Source organism: Platalea leucorodia (genome assembly GCF_965183815.1).
Source record: "Platalea leucorodia genome assembly, chromosome: 5".
NCBI classification, from domain to species: Eukaryota; Metazoa; Chordata; class Aves; order Pelecaniformes; family Threskiornithidae; genus Platalea; species Platalea leucorodia.
Window position 1 is genome coordinate 42,158,696 of NC_138827.1, and position 15,525 is coordinate 42,174,220.

The following is a 15,525-nucleotide window of genomic DNA, read 5'->3' on the forward strand; positions in this document are numbered from 1 at the left end:
TTAAACCATCTTGTTTCAAAGGAAACAATGGGTTTCCTTATTTGGAACCCCAAATTCCTCACACTGCAATTATTCCACTTTTTCTCTAAGCTTCATCTAAAGACAAGAGCTCAGTCTACAAATAGTCTCTGAGGAAGCAGTCTAACCATAGAATAATACTTTGTCTGTTTTGTATATAAAGGGGATGTGTCAGTAATAATGGATTTTATGTACTGGTAAATAGTCTTCTCCTTTAAGTGCTGAGCTGAAAAATCTGCTCTCCTAAACCCTATTTACACTTTGGAAGTTCAGTATTCTGGCAGTTTTTAAAAACACGATCGGGGTCATGACCACCTGTGAAATATAGAGTCTCCAGGTACAACACAGGATTCTGTGATTAGAAAGCATAAAATGAAAAGTTACTATCTCTTTCAGGTCTTTTAACTTGAACAGAAAAGTACCTGCTAAAGGTTTCCTTATCTCTAACAAAAATAACGAGTGTTCTCTTTTAATGATTGCAGTAATGTGTTTTTTGAAAGCTATATTTTGAAAGAATAGAAATTCAGAAATGGACTCACTTACTTAAATGTCTGTTTACAAGAAAATAGCTAGTCTGTGTTTTCATTTCAGGGAGCCCCAGGTTCTTCACACAGCACATATTCTGGTAACCAGGTAAACATTCAGATAAAATGCCCCATTCAGAAGCTCCATCTAAAACCTTCCTTGAAGGAGTAGCCAAATAGTATCCAGTAACCCGTTCTGTCTTCTGCACAGGGAGGGCCTTTCTTCTATCCTGGAGGATCCTATGGACAGGTAGTTGTTCTTCCTCCCTTATCAGGATAACACAGACTCCCATCATCCTGGTTCCTACACTCCCGATATTGTGGGTCCTGTGACACGCTATAATTCCAGACCTGACAGTTGTCTCTTGGAGCAGAAAACTTAAATTAACCCTGATGTGTGGTGTGAGGTTTGACAGAGGACAGTACAGAATGGTATCTGCAGTTTCCTTGCAGAATTAAAATTTCAGCAGGCTAAGAAAATAACCACCAGAAGGCTTCTTCCACTTTAACAATATTGGTCCTGATTCGTATTTAGGTACATAAAAGTTAGCTCAAAATTGGGAGAAAGCGTTTAAAGTGAGAACCAGATACACTGGTATTTAAATACTCATCTGCAAGAAAACAGCTGGTCTGTGTTTTCCTTTCAGGAGGGACCAGGTTCTTCTCACAGCTCTTACTCCGGTAACCAGGTAAGTGTTTTGGTCACTGTGCCTGCACAGGAGCAGTCTAAAAGTCTTCCTTGAGAGAACATTTCAACTACAAAACAGTAAACTTCTGTTTTCTGTATAGGGAGGTTCTTCCTTCTATCCTGGTGGATCTTACGGACAGGTAAGTGTTCTTCCTTGTTTGTAAAGATAACACAGACTTCTGTTATCGTCATTCCTATATTCCCCATATAGTGACTGTTGTGAAATATAACACCCAAGAATTGAATCAACTGTAACTTACAACATGAAGCCTGTCAGAGGAGAAGACTAAATTGTGTTTATAACTTCCATGGAGTGATCTTTCTTCCAGCTAAGAAAATTAGTGATAAAAAATTCCTTATTCTTTAACAATATTGGCCTAAAGTGAGAGTGAAGTACATTACTATTTGCATCATCCTGTTTACAAGAAAATAGCTAGTCTGTGTTTTCATTTCAGGGAGCCCCAGGTTCTTCACACAGCACATATTCTGGTAACCAGGTAAACATTCAGATAAAATGCCCCATTCAGAAGCTCCATCTAAAACCTTCCTTGAAGGAGTAGCCAAATAGTATCCAGTAACCCGTTCTGTCTTCTGCACAGGGAGGGCCTTTCTTCTATCCTGGAGGATCCTATGGACAGGTAGTTGTTCTTCCTCCCTTATCAGGATAACACAGACTCCCATCATCCTGGTTCCTACACTCCCGATATTGTGGGTGCTGTGACATGCTATAATTCCAGACCTGATAGTTGTCTCTTGGAGCAGAAAACTTAAATTAACCCTGATGTGTGGTGTGAGGTTTGACAGAGGACAGTACAGAATGGTATCTGCAGTTTCCTTGCAGAATTAAAATTTCAGCAGGCTAAGAAAATAACCACCAGAAGGCTTCTTCCACTTTAACAATATTGGTCCTGATTCTTATTTAGGTACATAAAAGTTAGCTCAAAATTGGGAGAAAGCGTTTAAAGTGAGAACCAGATACACTGGTATTAAATACTCATCTGCAAGAAAACAGCTGGTCTGTGTTTTCCTTTCAGGAGGGACCAGGTTCTTCTCACAGCTCTTACTCCGGTAACCAGGTAAGTGTTTTGGTCACTGTGCCTGCACAGGAGCAGTCTAAAAGTCTTCCTTGAGAGAACATTTCAACTACAAAACAGTAAACTTCTGTTTTCTGTATAGGGAGGTTCTTCCTTCTATCCTGGTGGATCTTACGGACAGGTAAGTGTTCTTCCTTGTTTGTAAAGATAACACAGACTTCTGTTACCATCATTCCTATACTGCCCTTGAAAGAAGACTCTTGAAGGAACCAAAATAATAAACTTTATTTTCTGTACAGGGAGGGTCTTCTGTCTATGAGAGCAGCAGTGAATCCTATGGTCAGGTAAATACTCTTTTCTTCTCTTCGTATAAGTGCTGAGAGCCAATACCCTGGCTCCTATATAGAGCTATATTCTGTATTTTGGCTCTCACTATATTTTAATGAGGTGTTTTTTTTCTCTTTGCAGAGTGAATTTGCATATACTTTTGACTAAGTAGCCTGAAAGTTTATAGGGGAGTAAAAAGTGGGGTGCCTCCAACTGTTAAAGCTTATTCTCCTCAACAATGCTAGCTTTGAATTATCTGCAAGATTAAGGTCTCTTCCAAAGTAGAAGTAGAATTTGAGTTAAAAATATATTAAATGAGTGTTTTACAGGGACATAACTATGACTCGCTCAATAGCCATTCTGAAAACTAAGTAAATATTCATATTTTTTAAGTCTCCCCAGAAGGCAATCCCTACAGTAAGCGTTAAAAAAAAAAAAAGTCTCTTTACAATATGAAAATGATTTATGTTTTCTGAACAGGGTGGATCTTCCACATATAGTGGTGCTGGATCCTCCACATCCAGTGGTGCTGGATCTTATGGTCAGGTAAATATTATTTGTCTCATACATCAAAAGCTTAAGCTTGTGTTGGTTCTTATGTGCACAGGGTTCTATATTTCAATTATTTTTAAGTGATGACCATGGAAATGCCATTTTACCTTTTGTTTCTCTTTACTTTTATTTACCCCTTTACAACTCTAAATGTTTCCATAATGGAGGGAAGGTGATACACTATATACACTATCCTGCTTCCTCTGCCACTGTGACTGTTCAATGCTTTTACTACTTTATTATTTATGCATTAACTCATTCAAAAGGAAAATAGTTTGTGCATTTACTTTACACACCTTATTTATGCAGAAGCTGTTGAAAGTCTAGGCGAATGCACGTGCTATATTTGAAGTCTGTATTTATTGATGTGAATCTCATTGTGGGATCTTTCTATAGGGACCATCTTATGTTTTTTTAGCAATACATTTTAACCAGCCAAAGTCATATAGAATTATTTATTAAAAATAAAAGACATACAATCCAGATTGCTTTTTCATAGAAGATTGTGTCATGTTGCTACTTCTAGTGCAGGATCTAAAAAGAAAGCATAGATAATGGGATTTTTGAATGTAAAGAATGGTGAATTTTGCAAATCAACTTTATCTAAAATTTTTCCTTATAAAAATGTATATTTACAAGGAGGGTTTTTTTTTAACCTCTTCTGCTTAAGCAACGGGTAAAGTTATGTATTTTTCTTTTCTTGCACATTCCCTGGTTTAGGTAAAACTGGAGATTCTAAGTGGCTGATTAATTTTATTCTTCTATTTTATATTCTCCACAAGTAAGATCATGTAAGAGTCCTTTTTATATGAAAATACACGTTTTTCCTTTATTTTACAGGATTCACCTCCCATAGGAGGTGGTGAAACTGAAGACAGCGTAAGCATTTCTTCTCAAGTATATCAATATCAGAATGTACTCCCTTTTAAAGTATCTAGGGACTTACATGGACCTTTACCTTATCTCATTATCTGGTCTTCAAGAGCTCCTTCACAGTACATTCTAATCATCTGTGTTGTTTAGTAATTTTCTGCAATAACTTCTTTGAAATTATATTGTTTCTATAGATAAAGGAAAATGTAGATTTAACTTACGTCACATTATTGTGCTATGGTCTGATATGGACTTGGCAAATTTAAACTACAGTTACAACAGTTCTGACTTGCAACAATCATACATTTTTTTGAAATGGTTATTGGAAGTAGCATTTACAAAGGAAGCTATTTTGCTTTATTTCACAAGTTCCATCGAAACTCAGTATTACTATATGCTCATGGCATACAAAACAGCCAGATACTTCTTACTTGCAGCAATTTAATTTGGCTACTTTTTCACTGAGTTAATTAAATACAATAACACTAATTTAAGTACAAGTACAGTACTATCAATATGTCAGATCAGCCATTCTTGTTCTTAAGGGCTATTTTTTGTGATTTATTTCCTTAAGAGTATATTCCATATATGTTTACTATTCTGGACTCTCATAACAATTCCCACAAATTAAGACTTTCCAACTTAATTGCTCTTAAAATACGGATTTCTCTTAAAATTCAACTTTTCCTTGTTTTTTTGAGAAAACACATTGCATTTGACCCTTGATCATTATTTAATTTTATTCTTTTTCTACAATACAACTTCCTTTATCAATACTGCACAGCCTAATTCCCTCTCTTTCCATCTCCAATTCACACTACAAAATTTGTGTTTTTCCAATGCTGGACATGTAAGATTCAAGTTCCTTCATCTATATATTGCATAGGAATGGTCTGTTTTCATGTAGTGTGGTGAGAACTGCTTGCTTTTCTGTTTAAGAACATACCTTTTCTCCTGACTAAAGTATATTTCCTACTAATTTTGGTGAAGCTGTTTATAAAACTTTCCAAGTTTAATGTCTCGTATTCTTGGAGTCTTGAGTAATTGATTGTGCTTTAACTGGATTTCTAATAAGTCTGTTTTCAAGTGTCCTGGTTAGTAGGAAATTGTTCTCCACAAATGTTTATAAATTCAGCTGTGCACTTCAGCCACAAATATAGTGTGTTATTAGTTTCCACGCAGTTTCTGTATCAAAATCTTCCTGTGGATATTCAGCAAAGCTAAAATATGATACTACAGAGGGCCCCAAGGCCCTCTGAAAGAAATTAAGGTATGAAAGAAACTAAGGTGTAACAACATTGGTTTGTACCACTGAGGTCTGACAGAAACCAAGACAGCTTTTAAAGTGCTGATGTTTTCCCCTATAGCATTCTAAGAGGAAACAACATAGATTGAGATGTGATGTCATTCCTTTATTACGCTATATCAGGATTCAGCTCTCCAAATAAAGAAATGCCATTCTCCAGAAATGAGCAGAGAAAGAACTTGAAAGGATGCTGCTTATCCTACAGCCTCCATCTTTAACCTTCCCAACAAGTCACGCAAAAAAGCAGTAGTTTTCTTTGCCTTCCACCCTTGCTTAGAAAAAAATAGAAATATTTGCCATGCAATAACTAGATTCTAATATTTTTTAGGATTCCACCTCACCATCTGGCAGCCAGCAGAGTGAACGGGTAAGCACTCCTTCCTTACATGTTGCCAGGGTGTCTGCCCCAGTGCTTGGCAACTGCTAGGCACCTAAACGGCATCTTGTGTGGAAGGTGGTGTGGCAGCTTCCAGTGTGGGATAGAAAGTCCTCAAGCAGAGAGGGAGTGAGGATATGGCTAAAGTGTTGAAGTACTGCTAGAAATCCCAACTGGTGTTGAAGAGTGCTCTTGAATGTCAAACTCACATTACAAACACGGTACCACAATTTACTTGTTCAGGTTCCTGCGCTTTTTTACTCATTGCCTGACTGCAAAAGGCTTCAATACCATAATTTGTCCAGTATTTATTCTAAGTGAAACCCTTTGCTTTGTTGTGCTGTATGACTTATGAGGGCTTCCATTTTCCTGTCATTTTTACATGGCACCCATTTTATTTATTCTAATGAGAATTAAATGACACAGACTGAGAAATTATTGTGTTGGAGATACAAGAACTCTTTAATTGTTGTGTCCAAAAGAATGCCTTTCACCAAAAGAGCAATTATCAACAGGCATAAAGGGGCATGTGTTGTTTTATGCAGAAAGACCTTTTTTTTGTTGCTCTTGAACAATCCATGAGAGAAAATTAAGGAATGTGGAGAAGCAAGGAGTGTTCAGCTTGCATCCTGATCTTTCCTAATACAAAAGAAAGGAAGTTGGGTTTTTCATGTAATTTCAATACATTTTTCCAGGGTTTTTATTCCCCAGGAGGCAGCCAGTCAGGTGGACATGTAAGCATCTATTTTATTCATTATTTGCAGTTCCCTTCCAAAATAGGTGTTCTATTTAAAAATCATCCTGATGAGTAAATTATACCCAACTGTTTATCTCCTAGAATTTCTCATGACATCTGGCATCATGTCTTGTGAAAACAAATGGCAAACCGTTTTTAAAAAAAAAAATTTAAAAAATTAAAAGATGTGTGTATGACTGTTCAACAACATAGTCTTGTTTTCCAGAAGCCATTTTAAACAAAAATAAATTGGGTGTACTTTTTGCAGGGATCATCTTCTCAAGGTGGTGGCTACTCCAGTGCACAGGTAAATACTAATTCTTTATGTTTTTCACCTGAAGTATCTGTTATACAAAAGCTTGAGTCCTCATGTTGTATTACAGCAATTTTTTATTTGAGAGCAAGATTGATTTGGTACTCAAACACCTTTTCCTTATATTTCTCTACATAAAAGTCCAAGTGTAAGCAGAGTGGTCAAAATACAATTCATGTATTAACTGATGTTCTAACACCAGGAAACAAATTAAAGTAATAAATATCTGGTATTAATTTATATTTTTTAAATATAAATTAAGTGATTTTTATTTTTTTCAGGACTCTTCCTCATCCGGAAGCAGCCAGTATGGTGGACAGGTGGGAAATTATTTTTCTTCACTGCTATTTTGTTGGGCTTTTTTTTCCCCCTCAATGTACGTACTTCAAGAAAATATTACCAGATTGGTAATACCTACATTTCCAGACTACTGTGGGTTTTTTATCCTCATTAATCTTTCTATAGATAAAATCGCGTTCTTAACCAGATAGATATTTTCAAACATAGTTTAGAGAGTAAAAGACAGTACATGCCACACTTAAAGAAAATCTTTTAAATGAAAATATAACATTTACAGGGTTCAAATTCTTCCAGAGGCAGCCAGTTTGGTGGACAGGTATGCTTTTCTTTCTCCACACTGTTCAGCTATGCTAGTGTCAGGCACTCACAATTTACTTTGCCTACCTTTCCTTCACAAGAACTGCTTTCCTGCACCACTGTCCTTTTTGCCAAAAGCCTCAGCAACACGTTACTTTCCTTTTCAGTGTCATTCAGACATCTCACAGGCCAGAGTAGCCCGTAGTAACTGTCTGAATGGCAGTTGTATTTGAGCTCCCGTACCTGCTTTGGTGCTAAACATTTTTCTTCTTACACATTTCATGCAGGTTGAATGTGGAAAGTGAGACACTGAGTGGTGAACCCCTGGCCACCTCTCAATTAGTTTTATCAGAGTAGAAATCACCTGTTCTCCGTAACGTCTGTAGCATGGAAGAGTATTGCATGCATTCCAGGTGCTCTGGCCTGTCTAGGGAAAAAAAAAATTGCTTTCTGTAGTACTACTCAGAATTTTTTACTCGTCCTTTTGGTGAGTAAGGTTTTTAAGGTAAAGATTGTAGATAACAAATTTGAAGATAACAAAATTAGAAGTTTTTTGCCTCATCAGAGCAATAAGTGCAAGAATAGTTGCATAGGGTGAAGAGAACAAAATAGACTAATTTCTAGAAGTTGGGCACTTGGGCAGTTATGAATGTAACTGTATGGCTTGCATACCTGGATGGTAGAAGAAGTAATTAGAGTTGTAACTGGAGTCCCTTTCAGTCCTGTGCTCTTGGTATTTTAAGTATTTTCTGCATTCTTTACAGGGTGGATGTGATTGTTCTGGGGCAAGTTCTGTAAGTGTTATTTGTTCATTATACATTTTCTTTTACTAAATTATTTAACTGGGACATTATTTGTGGTCCTGTTTATTTCTAACTTATTTATTTGAATGCACTTTTAATTTATTTTCCATTGGTGGCTTAAATATTACTGATATGGCAGGAGTTATTTCTCATTATGCCAAGATGAAGATTTTGGAATCACGGAATCATAGACACATTTAGGTTGGAAAAGACCTTTAAGATCGAGTCCAACCATTAACCTAGCTGCCAAGTCCACCACTAAACCATGTCCCTAAGCACCACAGCTACCCATCTTTTAAATACCTCCCGGGATAGGGACTCAACCACTTCCCTGGGCAGCCTCTTCCAATGCTTGATAATAAGTGAAGAAATTTTTCCTAATATCCAATATAAACCTCGCCTGGCACAATTTAAGGCCATTTCCTCTAGTCCTATCACTTGTTACTAGGGAGAAGAGACCGACCCCCACCTCGCTACAACCTCCTTTCAGGTAGTTGTAGAAAGAGGTAAGGTCTCCCCTCAGCCTCCTTTTCTCCAGGCTAAACAACCCCAGCTCCCTCAGCCGCTCCTCACAAGACTTGTGCTCTAGACCCTTCACCAGCTTCGTTGCCCTCCTCTGGACACGCTCCAGCACCTCAGTGTCCTTCTTGGAGTGAGGGGCCCAAAACTGAACACAGAATTCGAGGTGCGGCCTCACCAGTGCCAAGTACAGGGCCACGATCACTTCCCTGGTCCTGCTGGCCACACTATTCCTGATACAAGCCAGGAATCCCCAAAGTTGGCAGCAAAGTGTATTCTCTGAGCAGTGACTTTCAGTTCCCATACAGTATTTACAGAGATGTGTATCTCTTCTCAAAAAAAAAAAAAAATTGCTTGCATTAACTAGCAGAATTAATTGACAAAAGGGATCATGAAGGGAAGCTAAACTAATGAGTCTACAAAATTGTCAACCATAAAAAGTTGTCTCAGAAATCAGTGTTTACCAAATTAAAAAAAAAAAAACCAAACTGAGCCACTTCTCATTTTTGTTTTTAAGTCCATATGAAATTATTTAAAGACTGTGAAATAGGGTAATACATGTTTTCCGAAGCAAATCATATGTGGTCAATCAACATGTAGTATGTAAAGGACATTCTTGCACCTTGGGTAGCATTCTTATGTTCTAGGCAATAAGTCATGGGTAGATACATAGTGATACTTTGTGATTTATGGTCTTCCAGGCTTAAAAAGACTATTTGCTGTCTTGGTATATTAAGAACAGTGAAGTGTAAATGTAATTTCATTTCAGACTGTGATATTCTTCCTTTAAAATACCATAGAACAGGCATTCTAAGGTTTTGTTTCATTTTTAGTTTATGATCAAAGACAAAGGCTAATTTTTCTTTTTTTTCTTTCCCCCCCTCCCCCCTCCCTTACAGGGTGGATCCCCTACCTTAGTCAGAAGTGATTCCTCTGCAAATGTAAACAATGTTCATCAGCTTTTAAGTGTGCCCTGTGTTTGTTTTGTCAATATAATGGCTAGGGAGGTTAAAAAGAGTCAGTTTCTAATAGAAGTCATACACTTCTGAAAATAACCTACCTTAGTTACAATTAAAAATACACACAGGACATTCATGCAGTACTCACAGTTTCTCTTTCCATTTGAAATAGCATTTATTCAAAGAGAAGTCTTTGAATGAAAAATGTTGCTTGGCACAATCACGGGTGCCTAACAATATAAATACTTAATTTGGGAGTCAGTTCCATTGGCTTCCTTGGAATTATGTCAAAATATCCCCTAAGGATGTGGCTTTATGTCTTTGTATTCCTCTTAGATCATTTACTGTGAGAAAGGTTAGCGTTCATACATCAGTCATTTAATGATGCCAGCCCTCTCATAGGGATAAGAGCTCTTTTGCAGGAGAGACCTGTTTACAGCATTCCAAGACCAATTCTGTTCATCATGTATTAGAAAGTCATTCCATGTATGTCACTGGAGCTCTGTATGTGCTGCAGTAAAGGGAGAAAAAACATTTGGGTCTTTTTGTATCTAGCACAGGACTCTGTGGCATTGCTACCAGACTACCAGCTGATACAAAACTGGCTTGGACGCAGCTAGATAAATGTACCATACAAAAATTAATGTTACATGGTATATAGGACTGGTCTTGTGCTCCCTTGGAGGAAGGAGGAATGTATGTATATCTACAGTCAGGAAAATATTCTTACCCACCTGTGTTCTGCATCCTTCGTATTATTGATGTTGGGATTTGTTTCCTTTGAAACTTCCAATTGGGACTGATATTTTTGTTTTTTACTGACTTGGCAGTCTTTGGACAGCAGTTCAGAATCAGGGATAGTGTATAAAGATTGAGGGAACATAGTGGTTGTGGCTACATTGACAAATGCTGCAAACAGCTAGGATTGTTTCATTCTACATGGTGTAACAATGAGTGCTGACGAACTGATGGCCACACTATACGATTTCAGGAAGGGTTTGCTCTGGTCTGGTTCCATGGACCAAAAGTCCATTTACTACCTTAATGCATTAAGTGTGCCCCTAGAGAGCATTCTACGATTTAGTTTAATCTGAAAGGCATCCAATTAATTCACTCCAAGGCACATCCATGATGCAAAACAAACTACAGTGAGTGGGGACTATCAGTAGGTTTGTCTCAAAGGCACACACCTGATCTGTACTTTAATGCGTAGGTGCACCCCATACCTCAGCACGGGAGAATGGCGTTTACATACTGAATGTAGATCTTAGTTCTCCCCCAACTATATGTTGCAGTCTACCTCAGAACATTGTCTTTAATATCTTCTTTACAGGGCAATTGAAAAGTCATTTTACATAGTTAAGATTCCTTATGAAGGACACATTTCTGATAGATGCTTAACATTATATACTAAACACAAAACAGTTTCATTTCTTTATGAGCTTAGCAGATCTTGTGGAAGCTCAGAGTACTCAAAAGTTCTTTAGTATTCTGTAAGAATGAATATTAAAAGCTTTTTGTGGGGATGTCATTCTTCAGTGTGCTGATTTTAAACTGAAAGAAATAAGCTGCCTATCCTTCAGTCAGATCCTTTAAAGTGAAATAACTGGTATTTCCTTCCTGAGAGGGCTCTGGAGGCAGCCATTCTGGTGGACAGGTACACACTAAATTTTAGATGCATTAACAAAGTAGAGAAGGCTGGATTTTACATTTTAAGTGGATTTTAAACCCAAGCAAAAAAGTTTGAAATAGAAATTTATATACTGCTGTCCTTCAAGAAATTTTGCTTTAAAATAGTTCTGTTAGAGAAAAATAACTGGTTTCTTTTTTTTTTTTTTTTTTTTTTTCTTCCCTCCAGGGCTCATCTTCTTCTGGAGGCAGCCAGTACAGTAGCCAAGTAAGCACTCATTCCAAAAGGAGAGCCAGCTTGCCACTCCTGAAAATGACGGTTATTCACAAACTCAATTAAATTCAGTTTTGATATGTTTAAAGAGCAAAAACTCAGTAAACTAAATTCATCATTGAGTTTGATATGTCCTAAAAATTATACATGATGACTTTTTTAGCAAATAGTGCCCTTGTTTTTGTGAAACTTGCATAATGTAGCTCACACAAAAAATAGGTATGGGGAAAGAATGACTCAAAATGTAGCATTTTTGATTCGTAGTGGACCTAATTCCATTAAGAAGAAAAACAAATCCAATCTCCCCTCTTTAAAGACACCTCTTGTTGTATGAGGTTTCAGTAAACTTGCTTGGTTTGGTTTTCAGAGTCCTGTTAGGTAGCCAGTCTTTTACTGCTAGCTTTGGCCCAGGATTTAGCTTTCCAAATAAAGAAATGCCATTCTCCAGAAATGAGCAGAGAAAGAACTTGAAAGAATGCTGCTGTAAGCTTCCCAACAAGTCACGCAAACAAAGCAGTAGGTTTTTTTGCTTTCCACCCTTGCTTAGGAACTCGAGTATTTCCCCAAGTTACCTTGTAAGGCTTGAAGTCCAGTTATTAAAACATACTGAAAGTCCTGCTCACCTGCCTTCACTCTTACCTTGCTGTCTTGCTCCTATTGTCCTGGAAGAGTCATGTTTTCATTTAAGGAAATCCTACAGCAGATAATTCACTTATTTGGTATTCTTTACAGGATTCATATTCCTCTGGAGCTAGCCAGTATGGTGGACATGTAAGCTATTACTTTTAATATTTTGTATTATATATTTGTTTTACCATTATTTGACTCCTATCACGTAAAGGATTATCCAGATAGTTATCTCGATTTAATATTTCAAGAAACTTTATAGTGATCTGTTCTCTGTAGTAATATTGTGAATTCAAGGAAGACAAAAATACAGAGTTTATTCCGGGAAGATTACAAATGGTCAAATGAAAAAATACAGATGTCTTTGCTGCTTGTCTCCATGAATTAGATATGCAGAAATAACTGATTTTCAATATTTTTCCAGGGGCCATCTTCTTATGGAGGCAGCCATTATAGTGGACAAGTAAGTATTAAAAGTCCCCACTTTTGTAGTTTTGACCTATGCAAACTTGTAGTTTATTCATTGCCTACCTGCTGTCTGCCTTATTTTTATTTATCTTAGTCTAAAATTTTCTTGGTAAATCTTTCTCTGTAGCATTCTGGTGCTACTGTGATTAAAAAAGACAAGTTCAGATGATGACCATTATTTAAAACTAAGAAAAAATAGAATGTTAAATACATGGTTGATTCAATTGGCTCCTGAAATTTGTAGGACCAGAGGCCATGTCTTTCTGAAATAAATTAGTACTTCATGAAGCTGACCAAAATTTTTAAAAGCCTCATGAAATGATTCTATGATTTTGTGAAATGGGTGTAAAGAAGTTACAGTGTACTTTTTTGTTGATATTCAGGGTTTACCTTCCTCAGGAGGCAGCCAGCATGGTGCACAGGTGAGAACTCTTCCCTTGTAGTGTTTAGTACTTTATCCAAGAGACTTAGTAGTTCTCTGTGTAAAAGAACATTTTAAGGAGATGGGGTTTTTTTTATGTTTGATTTAATTAGTTGCTAGGTATATAGTAGTTATACATGTACGTGATACAAAGCCACAGGAGAGTTTTTAGGAGATGTAATTTCTGATGCATCGTGGTAAATGCAGATGAGTCTCACTCCTTTTTGCACAGTCTGGTTCAGTCCACTCCATTTTGCACTGAAAGAAATTAGGTACCTCTCCTCCATATGGAGCATGGTTTAAAGGAGTACTGTGACATGGGTAGAGATAATTTAATTCTTTTTGTTCAGGGTTCACCTTCTTCAGGAGGCAGCCAGTATGGAGGACAGGTGAGACTCTCTTCCTGTGCAGTCCTATCCTAACATCCAGCTTCTACATCAAAATTTTGTACTTTTTTATTGACTAAAAAATAATATTTTGAGTAAACTCTGTTAACCTGGTAATAGATGATCAGGTATCTAAAGGTATATGATCTGAAACAATACAAAAACTACGAAGGGCCATTACTCCTGTTGTATCACAGTTAATGCAGTTCTGGCCTTGTTCTACTCTCCAACCTGCCCTCCTCATTCTGGACCCATTTCCCTTCTGCTGCTGTCATGGTTTCTTAGCTCTAACAGTAAGGAGTGGCTGGAAGCAGATTGCATCCCTCTTCTACCTCAACCTATGGAATACCTCACTTCCTTCAGCTAAATGCAATATCAGGATTGATACCAGAGAAGCAGTATGTCTCAGGAGGGGAACAGGGGAGAAGGTCAGGAGTTGTTAAGAGAAGGTGTTCCACGCCCTTGTGAAATGAAAGATGATGGATGGGTTCATAGTGGTATAGCCTTTAATATGGAGTGGAATCCCCAACAAACTCGTCCTTGGCCTCTGAAAACATTCATTGTCAGATTTATTGGAGAGGGAATTAGAGGAGAAAGAAATTTTCAGTCCAAATACAGTCTCCCGAAACTAGGTATATAATCCTAATAGCTCATGATCAGTTATTATGGAACATTTGTTTGTTACAGACCATTCCTAATTTGCATAGAACACATAAAGGAATAGGTTGAGCATTTATCTTTCTGTAATCTTTCATTGTACAACAGAGAAAGAAAATAGTCTGTCTTTCAAAAACCCTTAAATAAGCTTTTTGATAGAGAAATAATTGGCACCTTTGCTTCAGGGTCCATTTTTCTCAGGTGGCAGCCATTACGGAGGACAGGTGAGAATTGTTCTTCTATTTATGGCTTGTTTTTCCCGTTGTTCACCTTTCTCTTTTTTTCTGTTTTGTGAAAAATGGAATATTTTATAAAGGGGTGGCTTACAGCAAAACAGTCTTTAGGCAGAATAGATGAATATATGGCCTTCTGCTGTGTCAGCCCACACAGGAAAGTAAAACATCGGAGGCTGCCCTGAGCACACAGTGCAGTGCAGCAGCACTACTCACACCTGCCTGATGCTGACTTTGATTTAAATGTTATTGTTCTGTTTAAACAGTAGCCACTGTAAAGACCAGTAGATTTCAGTATGGCTATAAAGGAAGCGTTCGCATTCCTGTGATATTTAAATCCATGGAAGACAAATAAGAATGTTTTTCTGTGACAGGTTGTAAGTTAAAGAATGTGCAACAAATATAAATGCTTTCTCATTTCTTTAGGGTATAGCTTCTTCAGGAAGCAGCCAGTATAGTGGACAGGTAAAACTTCTGCTTTCATAGTACTTGCAGTTTTGGTACACAGTTCATCAGGAAAACTGACCCGTATTTTTTGCAAAAAAGGAACATTCTAAAAGAATAGCTTTAAGCCAAACTGAGTGTGGATTACTAAGTATAGGCCTGTCTGGTATGTCAGATCATGATACGAGCGAATGATACAGGGGCCTGTCTGACTGCATGGAAATGCTTCCTTAAACAGATCGTGGTTCTAAGAAGCCCATTTTTGTTGTTAATTTTAAACAGAAGCAATTTGAAAGACTAAGGACCACAGAGAACAAGTGAGAATGTTACTCAGTAACATAATTAGTTATTCATTTTTTCCAGGGCGTTTCTTCAGGAGGCAGCCAGTTTGGTGGACAGGTATGCTTTTCTTTCTCCACACTGTTCAGCTATGCTAGTGTCAGGCACTCACAATTTACTTTGCCTACCTTTCCTTCACAAGAACTGCTTTCCTGCACCACTGTCCTTTTTGCCAAAAGCCTCAGCAACACGTTACTTTCCTTTTCAGTGTCATTCAGACATCTCACAGGCCAGAGTAGCCCGTAGTAACTGTCTGAATGGCAGTTGTATTTGAGCTCCCGTACCTGCTTTGGTGCTAAACATTTTTCTTCTTACACATTTCATGCAGGTTGAATGTGGAAAGTGAGACACTGAGTGGTGAACCCCTGGCCACCTCTCAATTAGTTTTATCAGAGTAGAAATCACCTGTTCTCCGTAACGTC